Genomic DNA, 12,145 nt, shown 5'->3' with positions numbered 1-12,145 from the left:
TCTAATATGTATATCAAATGTAATAACTTAAATAAGTCGTTAGTACGAAGGTAAAAATATGTCTCCTGAGTGATATACAAAAGCACGACCAGGCGAGTTATAATTCTATCTGAATAATGTATTAGGAGCAAAGTACTGAATAATATACAGAGTCGGAGCTGTCCGAGCAATTATATCGTTACGCTGGATATTAATGACACGTTACAAGAAGATTGTTAGGTATAGATAAGGCAAAAGAAAAATTTGTAAAGTGTGGATGAGATATTATGTGGTAATAAATTGAGTTTAGATTATATATATATATATATATATATAAATTTAAAAAAAAACTGCTACCCAAACTTTCATCCGCGTTTAACGTAATTGCTCCCCTTGGGTTGCAGCGTTATAAATGGGCTATTTAATGCAAAATATGTTTTTACATCAGACTGTTAGATCTTAAGCTTATGCATACAAACAAACAAACTCTTCGGCTTTATGTAATAGGATATTTATATATCAATACATAGCTATTCTCCTTTTTAAAAGGTCAAAGGTTAATACAGGCAACGTAACCTAAAGCTTTGACCTATCTACCTGAACTAAGAACTATTATATAATATGTTATTGTATAATATTATTATTATCGTTTTTTTAAAAATCAATATACTTTAAATAACTTGAATTTGATGTGATTGTCTATAAATATTTAAGGTAAAACTCTACATACAAAATAAAGATGATTCCCCTCCGTCAGTACGTTAGATCTTTTAGACTACACAACAGATTTTAATGTGGTTTTCATCAATAAACAATAATATATAATTTAGAAAAAGTAAGTTCGAGATGAAGGTTTATATGCATAATACATGAATGACATTATAGCAGAGAAAATGCATTATAATAGAAAAAAACCGAGAATTTCATCTTTCCTAGCCAGAAAAAAGATATTTTACCTTTTTTTTGTTTGTTTTTAGTCTAAAAGTCGTACCTATATAGATATACATATAATACCCGAGCGAACGGGACGGATAGCTGTTGATATAATAAAATTAATTAATTAATGTTTATGTACTTGTATCTCAGAGTTATATAGTTCAAACAAATATTTTAGTTTAGGTTCAAGTCCGTTTTTATAATAGGAATCCATTAATTCTCCAACTAACTTGTTTAAGTCGTAGAAGTTATTATAGAGACAACTTTTGAGCACAAACAACTGTTAATATTTAATCTTAAAGTATTTATTATAGTGGAAAAGCCGGTCCATTAAATTAATTAAATGAGATGATAAATTCCAACAATTAGATTTTTTACTTATTTAAAATAGGTAGACTAGCAAAAGGGCCACCTGATGATAAGTGGCCATCACCCCCTAAGATATAGACACTGCAAGAAATATTAACCACCCCCTAATATCGCCAGTACGCCACCAATCCTTAAAACTACGATGTTGTGTCCCTTCTGTCTGTAGATACACTGGTTCAATAACGCTTTAAACGGGAAATAACGAATATATGACGAGTAGATGATACCTACCTAAACGAGTTTGCACAAAGCTTACCACCAGGATACACTTGCTCACTCACCCTTCAAACAAGAACAAAAAAATACTGCTGATAGACGATAGAATATGTTAGAAGTGTAACGTAACTAGATTGGCTTATAAAAAGCCCGACTACCGAGTCAACAGTTTCAACAGTCGATATTGAATTAAAGATTAAGTAGGGTTTTGTTATAGTAACATTATTATTACTAAATGCTTTGCTAGGCTTTGCGTTCAATTTCTCTGTTTTCAATGTCTAAATATAGTAAATAGATTTGATGAATGGTCATCACTGCCCAGAGACGTTGCCGTTGTAAGAAGTATAATATAATCATCCCTGACATTGTTAATGTTTTGCCAAAATTGGGAACGTTGTGTCACAACCCTAGATACAGCATATGTATATGCTGGTTAACTCAGCTGGGCATCCCTAACGGGCTTGTAAATAGCCCTTATACCAGTTGTAATAAATCAAATATTTGTTGGTTTATATATAAGATAAAATGCGTTTCAATTTTCGCACAACCACACCTGCATACAAACCTACACCCGCATACGAACACACCCAAAACACAGCCACTCACACATGGTTCAATAAAATTGGTCGCCAAATTTATTTTTCATAACATTTTCAATTGTTTTTTACATCAGTAATTACGAGAACAAGGAATATGACGGTCTGATTGGTAAAAATATATATTTACGTTACAAGTAAAAACCTTTCTTGTTAAAAAAAATAACTTACAAAGCTGTCGGAAATAACAAATCATCAATTAGTCCCACGAAAGTAACCCTGAACTTTAACAAAGAATATTCTACGAAACAAAGGATCGAGATTCCGTTAAATTATATTATTCACGTGTGTTCAGTCGACGTCAGTGAGACGTAAACATTTCGTTGACTAAATTCAATCATGACATTGAATTACACAATCGTTTAATTGGCAAGAGCAATGACCTATCAACGGGTCAGCTTTGGGGCCACGTAGAGATTTATTTGTGATTCTCTTGCGTCATGACTAATTATATAGGCATGTTGGAATCTTCTTTTACGTTCTTAAAATAAAGTATAACGTATACAATACTACATTATAGAGATAGCATTGAGTGATTGCAAGAATATAAAGTTGAATGGGAAATATTTTATGTGCGTAATAATTTGAAAACTTTTTTAGTTTTGAAATTATGAGGTTGAGTTGATAATCTTACTATAATGTGTTTCATACGATTAAGATATTCTTTTAAATAAAATTTCCGCTCAGACAACCTGTCTTTTGAGAGAAGTGAATCCTATTCGCGTCGGAAACATCCAATTCGGTCTTTAAATTGTATTCTCATGTCAAAGAAATAATAAAAAAATTATAATTGTTGATCCCATATTAATTCTCTACTTTTATTGAGTCAAAGGATTCGTATAAAGTATTCAGTACGTCACTTAGTGTATTTATGTGTCATGTCGCGTGCATCCGATATAAGTCACCTGCGTGCTGACGTCAGCGAGCGCGAAGGCGGTCGAATGCGTAAATACTTAAAACATAAAAGGCTACTCGTAAGAACAGTAAACGGGTACATTGTATTACGACTGTAACTACTTTTGAACCTTTTAGACTTCATCGATGTTTTAAATAAATGTGTAACAAATCTTGGAATTGATCAAAAAATAATAAATTAATTGGGAGGTTGTAACAGCTCTGTGTTGTGCTGCTTCGATAATTTTACGTAGAGTAATAGTTTTTGCAAGTCCGATCTCTACTCATATGGAAGGAACTTAATTCCTTTCGGATTTAATATTTTGAGAAATTTAAGTACCAAGTAATAAAAAAATCCAAGCGTTAAAGATTAGAAGAAGTCGATCGAAGCTTAAATAAATTAGAACTTTGATTTTATTGACGGTTTCTGATATCAGCTTGTGTTACAAACACAATAGAAACCAAATCTGTAGTGTCAGATACCGTACAAATTAATTACAACGTTCAAACAGAAATAGTTATAGTTAGAACATTGGAAATTGCCTATCAAACTTTACATAGAATATAATTACAGCGTTATTGTATTGTATTTGTCTATTATTACAGAAGCGACTACGACTAAGAGTAAGATTATTAATGAAACTGATGGTTTCTGTTTACAATTTAAATAATTAAAAGATATGTGTATATCTATCTGTTTCTTAATTTATAAAGCCGAAGAAAGGCTATTATACAATTAGTGAGTTTACGGTTGATAGCGTACATTGGGCATGAAACGATCGCCTCCTGGCTATTATATTTCTTGTATTGAATATTTGAAAATAATCACAAATTTACAAAAAAATAGGACCTGCTGAATTTCTTTCGCCGGTTATTCTCAGAGTATTTTTTCCGCATCGCTTGTAGCTTTTAATTCGACAATCAATAAGTAAGTGTAATGCTTCTATATTGAATATATAAATTTGAAGTTTCAAGTTTCAAGCAAAGTACGTACTTTGTACAGCGAAATAATCAGTGAATGCGAAAAAGTATTTATAAATTGAAAAATTCGTAAGAAATTTCCTATTTTCCCTTACGCTCACTAACAACGTATTTTATTGAAAAATGGCTCAATAGGGACTCGACTGGTCCGAAACTCCACCCCCGCAGTAATGTTTGCTTTGCTGCGTTTATTTATTCATATTTTAGTTCTACTTTCAAGTTAAACAAAGACGAGAGGCGTTTATATCGGATCGCTTGTTTGGTTGACGCTGATTGTTTTATTTAATAAATATTAATACTTTTGAGGATGGACGTGTACGTATTATAATATATATTCTTAGTTATATTAAAATATATTTTTAGATGTACAAGAAAATAAGAAGAATATACGCTTGTCATGTTAGCACAGTAGGAAAAGTCGAATGTACCTTTTAATGAAAATCCCAATTTACTTGGTTTTACCTTTCCGTGCATCTTCTCTTATTTCTTTTAGGGGATCAGTAGAAATCAGAATAAATTATTAAGAAAACAGTAAATAAAATAAGATAAACAATGATAAATTGAAATCTAATTTTCACAACCGCACAAACTTTGTTCATGATTATCGTTTAAATAATATCTAATGTGTTGAGTACATTGATTTGCCATTTAATCGATAATCGTTATAAAACGTTATCTAGTTCATTATCGAGCTGTTGTTATGGTATTTTATTTACGATGCAGAATTACCAACATAATTATGTAATATAAAATATATATAAAATACTCTGAGAATAATCAGCGAAAGACATTCAGCAGGTCTTATTTTTTTTTGTAAATTTGTGATTATTTTCAAATATTCAATACAAGAAATATAATAGCCAGGAGGCGATCGTTTCATTCCCAAGGTGTGCTAGCAACCGTAAAGTCACTAATTGTATGATAACCTTTCGGCCTTATAAATTAAGAAACATATATATGTATATATTTTTTAATTATTTAAAATATAAACTGAAACCATCAGTTTCATACCAACATAACGCATGTTGCATCAATTCGATAGCTAATTTTCATATAACCTCCAGTCGTGGAAAGACTTCCATTATCCACCATCGTTATGAATAATTTAAAAAAATGCTCAAGTTCAAGCTTTACTAAATGTTATCAAATTTAGCAGTTTAACCAAAAAAACGTAGACGACAAACATAAATTGCGTATTTATTTTATATTTTAATATTGAATGTGAAAACTTGAAGCGCGTGTGACACATAAGGCATACGATGCTTTATTAGTTTTGTCCTTAAAAGCCTCTCCCGGTATTGATGTTAAGGAAATCTAATTACGATACGAGAGCCAAGACTGTGAACCTCATATTATATTTTGTCTACGTCGAGGGTGAGGCGACGTCGGGAGTTTAATAAAATTGTAGCTACATCTTCGTGCCCTAACGAAATTGTGAGTGAAAGTACAGAAATAAATAATATAGGTGGCTCTATAGACTTTTTGTGTGTGTTAACAGATTTATTTTTAATTTAAAATAAATAAACGTAGACAAATGGCCACTCATTCGTATATTATAACTTTGCGTGTAGATTTTGACGCCTTAGAGCCTTATTCGCATTATTTTAGTATTTTATGGAGTAGTAAAATAATTTTATAATAAATAAGCTAAACATTATACACTCCAGTGTATAATGTTTATACAAGTAAATATTGTTGATATTTACTTGAATAAAGAAGCGCGCATGTCATTAATGTTATTAGGTAACCCTTATACGCTTTTCATTAGTTATTAGCTTTGCCCACGTTTTAGAACTACTTTTATTTATAAAAAAGTAGCCCATATCCTTTCTTGGGGTACAAGTTCATCATAACAAATTTCATCAATTTCTGCTTAGTGATTTAGCGCAACATTTACAGTTACTTTCGGATTTATAAAATTAGTATAGATTAAAAAAAAAGCTTGTTAAAAGGAATAAAAACGAAAAACAAGGTACGTTTTGTTTTGAAAATCCCCTAGGTAAGGATCTCCTTAATCGAAAGATAGGAAAATTATAATGATAAATAATATATAAGATACAACAGTAATATGGAGGAGAGAATTAAATTTAAATTTTATGGTAAATTGTTTTCATTTTAAAGCAGAGTTTACGATAATGATTAAACCTGAACGTTGCTTATTTGTTCGAAACGGCCCGTAAAAGTCACACCGCTAAACTCCTCTCTTCTTAAAGAGAAGGTTATTGCACCACGCTACTCCGCTGCGGGTTAGTAAATATATGGGCACGAGGCAGAATTTCACCAGAGCACCAGATGAATTATAAACACTCATTGAGTTTAAGCTGGTCCTTTCAATAGATACTTGTATTGAAGCCAGAGTAGGTGACTTTGTAATTGTATTCTGTGTTTTTAATGACACAGTTCATTGACATTATCATTGCATGGGCAGTGGGCAATTAAAAATCTATAACTAGCGTATAATTTTTGTCGATATATAAAATTCTACATTATCCTACGCGCATGCAATGCCAGGCTTCAAGGTTACATGATATACAGGCAGGTGATATGACACCTGCTTTATAACATCTTGTACGTCATTTGACCTGCGTGCATATGAACATTGTACTTATTTACCTTTTATTATTTAATCATTATTATTCAGTATACAACTTCGCTTAGAGTTACGAGAAGAATTTCATAAAGTAAAAGATGATCGTGACTATATTAATAACCAGCTCATTCGAAATCACGTTTCGCTGTGTCTACTTATTATGTATATATATTGGTGTAAATAACACTATTACGGGTTATACATATATTTCAAAGAAATTGCGGAATTATATTTAAGTAAAACTAAGTACAGCACTTTACTCGAGTAGGCTATGATCATGTATATGTGATGATGTCATTATGAATCATTTTAAGTTGTTTTAGAAATAAGTTAAATACAAAGCTAGCACAAAATACTAGTTTGAAAAAATCTTAGTAGGTGGTATATAAGGAGTAGACAAAAGCTAAACGTAATTCGAATTCAAAATTATGAACAATCTTATTCATAACATTATTAAGATTATATAGAATAAAAAAAATCTATTTAAATAAACAAATAATCTCAAAAGTAAATCACCGCATTCAAGTGTTTAATTGTATGTATTGCAGATATTAAACAAACTGACATAAAATTAGATTAATTGTTTCGACTGCATGCAAGCTTACATCAAACACGGGGCTTGTGGCCGAGTTACGGGTACAGTTGAACTGTGCTCACAGTCGCGTTTGTTATATCAATATACAACGTACACAATTAAACGAAATATTAGTTTAATAATAGATCTTATACTCGAAGCGATAAGGATTAACCAGCAAACTCGAATTTAAAATGGTTTTACCGTAGTTTGGCGAGTCGGACAAATATTTGTGATGTTTAATACTGGCGCCGTAATAATTTCGACTAACTAGATAATTTAAGGAAATACCTATCTAAAGTTTGGCTTTGTTTGAAATTTGAATATCAAGGTATCAAATAATACACCTTGAATTCTAGTTGAAATTGTTTTCAACTCGTAGCGAGCTATGTTCCCCGGCCAATAATTATTGTATTGGGCGTATTTTTAACCGTACATTAAATATATACATATTTCTTTAAGTTTACAAGTTGTCCTTGGAAGCTCTCGGCTCTTGATTAACGCGAGCCTATCGGTCCCGGTTGTTACTCCGCAACATTTTAAAGTAATGACTAAATATATGTGTACAAAACAAATATCAATATAGTTAAAACAAAAGTTATTCGGTGGAATAGCGTATTATGACGTTCCAAAATTAAAATATACTCAATTCAAGTAGAATCATTTCAATCGATTCAGAATGTAGATTGAAGTAGGAAAAACCCTTAATCCCAAGTAGTTACTTTTTATCAATTATATTACATGTACATACATTATATTATATTTCATTACATATATGTCCGCATGAAAATCAACGAATATGAAGCTTCAGCTATAATCGAATTTTTAAATGTCTTTAATTTCTTAATTTGAAAAATATTTTTTAATTTCAGCATAAATACTAATTACTTATGAAATACTCATTACAAAACATTGTCTCTTAAAAAAAATAAGTAGCAAATAGCAATGCGTTTGTGCACAAGGTCATATTCATTCAGCCGCTTCACATTTACACAGATGGTGTGCATAATAAAACGTTGAAATTAGTTATGGAAGATACAGAGCTAAATATAGATCTGTGGAAATTTCCTATGTTCCTATCACATTTGTAATCAGTCGCTATGATATCGATATCTATAAAGCTTTTACTTTCGAATAAATGTTTGTTAGCAAATGAAAGTATTTGTGGGTTCGTATTCAGCTGTAATATATAATAGCTAAATATGATGCGCACATATTCTTATCTTTTATCTGTGGTTTCTATTTTACTACTGACTGATTATGTCAACGCAAATAAATCTCCAATTTTTGCAGTTACAAGATTTGCAGAGCTCTTGTAATTTTCTGGATTCAATAGTGCCTCCATAATTCCTTAAAATTAAAAAAAATATATTCACGTAAACAAATAATCGGTATTTCAAGACTACATAAAAACAATGTAATGCTTACAAACAAAACAAAACTAAGGTGGTTTGGTTATTAATTTTTAAATTATTATTAATTTGGTTTTGACAAATATCATTTTTTTAGGAAAATGGTTCTCTTTCAAATAATACGTTAGGCTTATTTTTATGGTTCAAATAATGCGTTTAGGGGAGGATAAGGAAAAGTAAACTCTGTACTTAAATTTATTTTGAAATATACATAGATAATATTAAGCTTAACTAACTTCCTCATAGTCACAATGCAGCTGAATCAGTTAATTTAGGCAGAAAAATTAATGTATACATATTTGAGTTCGAAACGAACGCGCTGCATACGTTGTAGAGTTTTTTTTTTGTAAACATCCGACAATAGGTCTATTGTACGCTGATGGTACTACGCCAGAAACCTTCACACAAGTGCCAACAAAAACTAAAAATCTCCATCTCTCTCGGATGAGCGATGCGTGAATGCGTAAAATACGAACATAATACAAACACGCTGTTACAAACCGTTGACATAAACTATGCCAATAAGAATTACATGGTCATTCGTTTCTCTATTCTTATTGGACAAAATATGATTTGTCTATGTATTAATTACACTGTGGTGTGGTATTTACTAGATGAACGGCGAGCTTGAGCCCAAGGTCGTGAGATCCTCACGCTCATAGTTCCGCGAACAGTTTAAATGGATTCCAAAAAAAAAACTGTCGGTTTGTTTATGACACACGTTTCTCGCAAGTAACTCAGCATAAACGGCCGTCTAAACTGTAAATTGAAAACAAACTTCGGGCCCATTTCTAGGAATTAAATACCGACAAAGACAACTAAAATGAAACAGGCGTTTTTTTAACGTCGTAAATTAAACTTCATAGGTGTAATACGTAACAGTCCGCCTTTATCGAACAAACTCAAATGAAATGCATCATTAGTCCATTACATTAGCAACGAACTGCTTTGATTGGAGATTCATTGATAACGATTCTGACAATTTCAATCAAAGTTATCACTTTTTGTAATTATTACGAGCGCGCACTACGATGTGTTGTTTTTTAGATGATAAATGAGTTTTGAACTAGTATTCGTTGAACTATATATATATATATAATTATAACTGTATATCAAACTTCAAATTTAACTTCAACTTTTAATTGTACATAAATTCAGTTTCGTTGATCAAAAAGAGTAACGACCGAGTGTCTTGCTGATTCAGTAGAATCTATTACCAGTGGTGACTTTACATAAAACTTAATTATGTAAAATTATATTTCAAAAGCGACCGTAAAAGCCTACTCGAATAACGTATAGTTTGAATTTATTGTTTTATACCTATTATCTCATTTTTATTTCATAATTTTTTCAAGATATTATTCGATGTTAACTGGACATAAGTGTGTTTTCCTCAACATACTTTTGCACAGCAGAATTGCGAATGCTATGAGTATGCTTGATAGGCGCTCCATGGCTTGTCGCTATTTCACTGATATTAAAACTCAACTCCACGCTTTTAAAGTATACTATAGTTATATATTGTATGTATATATACTTATTTTGAAAGATAATTCATTGAAAAACATTTTCAATTTCATATTAAACTGATTGATAATGTTCATTCAAAATCCCATGAAAGTTTGTAGACGCGATAACATTTGAAAAATATAACAAATCCCTCTATAATAGCTCCAGATGTAAGATAATGTTATATAATATGATAGCTCCAGAATATAGTAATGTGATAAATGCGAAAGTCAAAAGAGTGAAGAGTGAACAGTAGAGAGAGCGGGGTACGGACCTCGGGGCTTGCCTCCTTGCCCGGGCATGTCCTCAAAGGTAGCTTCTTAGCTACCGTGTCCTTGAGTTTTGATCCTAGTATCTACACTTGATATTATAAATGCGAAAGTCTGTCTGTTTGTTATGCTTTCACGGTTGAACCACTGGATCGATTGTATTAAATTTGGTTCGAAGCAAGCTTGGATCCCAAGGACGTGCATGGCTACTTTATTTCACCCTTTTGAAGGGTAATGTTGGGTACAAGGAGTGGTATTCAAGTGCTTGGAGCATTTTCATCACAAACTGACTTCCACGTAGGCAAAACCGCCAGTTCAACTAATCATACATATAAAATGTATTTCTTGAAATACATATTAAATATTTTCAATAATCTCGTTGGTTGGTAGCTAGCTTATAAGGAAATTGAGGCTCGAAATTTAAATCTCAAATCCCTGTCGGGATAATAATGTTAATAGGTTTATATGAAAAGAAATCCGTAGTAGTAAAAGCTGGCACTTTTACATTCCTGGGAAAGTACATAAATAATTGGTCTTGCGCTTGATCTCTCCGGTTTGATAGAATATTAGTGTACTGCATGTGTAGTCACTTATATTATCTTCAGTTAGTGTATGATTAGCCGGAGCTTGGTCAGCAGGATATTATGAAATGTTTAAACTACAACCAAATATATTATTATACGTTATTTTTAGTTATTCAAAAATTTGATGAACATAAAAATATTCAAAGAACACGATTATTAAACGTAAACAGTGTATGTTTTATGGAAATTTGAATAATTCGAGAATCTTCCAGCTATTTTCATTCGCAACGCATACCATAAAATAACTAACCTTGACATTAACAATGGCAAAAATTATTATTCCATCTACATACAAGAATCGTACCAACTTTACGACTGACACTTCTATCTAATTGCATTGGACCATAAAGCTCCTATCTGTATGTTCGCTATACTTATGGTACAGGTTCTCAAAGCCATGCTGTATCGTGAACAGTCAAATCTTGACTTAAAAAAATAACTTAGTGGTAGGGCTTTGTGCAAGCCCGTCTGGGTAAGTACCAATCACGCATAAGATATTCTACCGCTAAACAGCAATTGTTGTATTTCGGTTTGAAGGGTGAGGCAGCCAGTGTAACTACAGACATAAGGGACATAACATCTTAGTTCCCAAGGTTGGTGGCGCTTTGGTGATGCAAGGAATATTAACTTCTTACAGCGCCACTTGCTCGTCCGCCTACTGATATCATAAAAAAAAATCAAGTATACACTGCACCAGTAGTACACCAACCGCAAATATATGTATACACATACAAAATTGTATCCTGATAAATAACCATTAGTTAATATTTTGTGCTTCTCATTTAATAAATAATGAAGTAACTTACTAAATAATAAATGTCTTTTTATAAGAAAAATAATGCCCACCAGTGACGGAATACAAGATTTATAGATATAGTACGTACTTTCCCGGTGAGGTAAAGTATAGTTTTGGAGATTGATAGCGGCTATAAAGGAAAATGTACTTTGTATACATGTAATAAGGCCTAATATTGTAATGTGATCTAAGTTCAGTAATCTAAAATAGTACGCAACTCTTATTTATGTTGAAAGGATTATATTAAAATTCACTACGGGGAGTATAAATTAAAACATTTTTGGACTTTCACAGTTTAATATTTAATTTACATTTTCTCTTTCATTATTTTTTACGCTGTGTCTTAAAATGCCTAAAAGGAACAACGTATACCAAATTAAAAATACGTTTTTTGTTATTAACGTTTAAACACGTATAAAAATATTTGTAGGTTTTTATAA

At 31.5% G+C, this 12,145-nt stretch overlaps 1 protein-coding gene across 2 annotated transcripts in view; it reads left to right on the top strand.

Annotated features, from left to right (window-relative positions):
• LOC113402151 (beta-arrestin-1) overlaps window positions 1-12,145 on the top strand; it is an 84,131-nt gene that overhangs the window by 22,373 nt on the left and 49,613 nt on the right. The window lies entirely within an intron of this gene.

The sequence above is a fragment of the Vanessa tameamea genome, chromosome 2, assembly GCF_037043105.1.
Source record: "Vanessa tameamea isolate UH-Manoa-2023 chromosome 2, ilVanTame1 primary haplotype, whole genome shotgun sequence".
NCBI lineage: Eukaryota > Metazoa > Arthropoda > Insecta > Lepidoptera > Nymphalidae > Vanessa > Vanessa tameamea.
Note: the sequence above shows the minus strand (reverse complement) of the source record. Positions and strands in the feature narration are given on the sequence as shown.